Raw genomic sequence first — 815 nt, forward strand, 5'->3', positions numbered from 1 at the left:
TGCATATACAATTAGAAACAAACATGCATAAACCTTAAAAGTACAGGGATGGGTGAAATGGATAGGAAAAAAATTAAAATATATATTAATATTTACATAAGTGAAAATACATGAATACAAAATAGTAATATATATTTTATAAGAGTACTTGCCCAAAAATAGTATGCTACACTAAAAGCATTAGAATAGCTCAGAATAGCTCCTTATGATAGATGATAAGGCACAGAGATAAAAGGGTAAATAGATAATATAGATAGGGGACATCTTTGGACCAATGATACTTGTGTCACAGATGAGTGTGATTAACTCAAAGCTATGCAATGGAGGTCGAAGGGGGCAAGTGACTTTAGATAAACAGTGAACCTCTATATGGTTAAACAAGGAGAAATTTTTATTCCCACTTTTTATCTAATATAAAGTATTATAGAACTTCATTATTTTAAATAATTGAATCTGAAAGTCCATTTCAAGGGTCTCTCATAAACTACAATACCCTGGTGCTCACTTCGGCAGCACATATACTAAAATTGGAACAATACAGAGAAGATTAGCATGGCCCCTGTGCAAGGATGACACACAAATTCATGAAGCGTTCCATATTTTAAAAAATAAAATAAACATAAAAATAAAAGCTATAATACTCTGAAAAAGAATAGAGAGAAGGACTTTTACCTGCCTTTGTCTTTGTGGATCTCCCAATTTCCCTCAACTGTGACATGTAACTATCTAAGACACCGACAGAGTAAGTGCATCTGCATCAACTGTATATTAAATTTTAGAACCCTTTAGTACCTTCTTGTAATTCTGGAACTCCA

General features: G+C 32.4%; 1 non-coding gene across 1 annotated transcript; it reads left to right on the top strand.

Annotated features, from left to right (window-relative positions):
* Nucleotides 1-497: 497 nt before the first annotated feature.
* On the top strand, nucleotides 498-604 carry LOC125094500 (U6 spliceosomal RNA). The gene has a single exon (XR_007125528.1). It is a non-coding gene; the product is annotated as a U6 spliceosomal RNA (small nuclear RNA).
* Nucleotides 605-815: the final 211 nt, after the last annotated feature.

The sequence above is a fragment of the Lutra lutra genome, chromosome 2 (genome assembly GCF_902655055.1).
Source record: "Lutra lutra chromosome 2, mLutLut1.2, whole genome shotgun sequence".
NCBI lineage: Eukaryota > Metazoa > Chordata > Mammalia > Carnivora > Mustelidae > Lutra > Lutra lutra.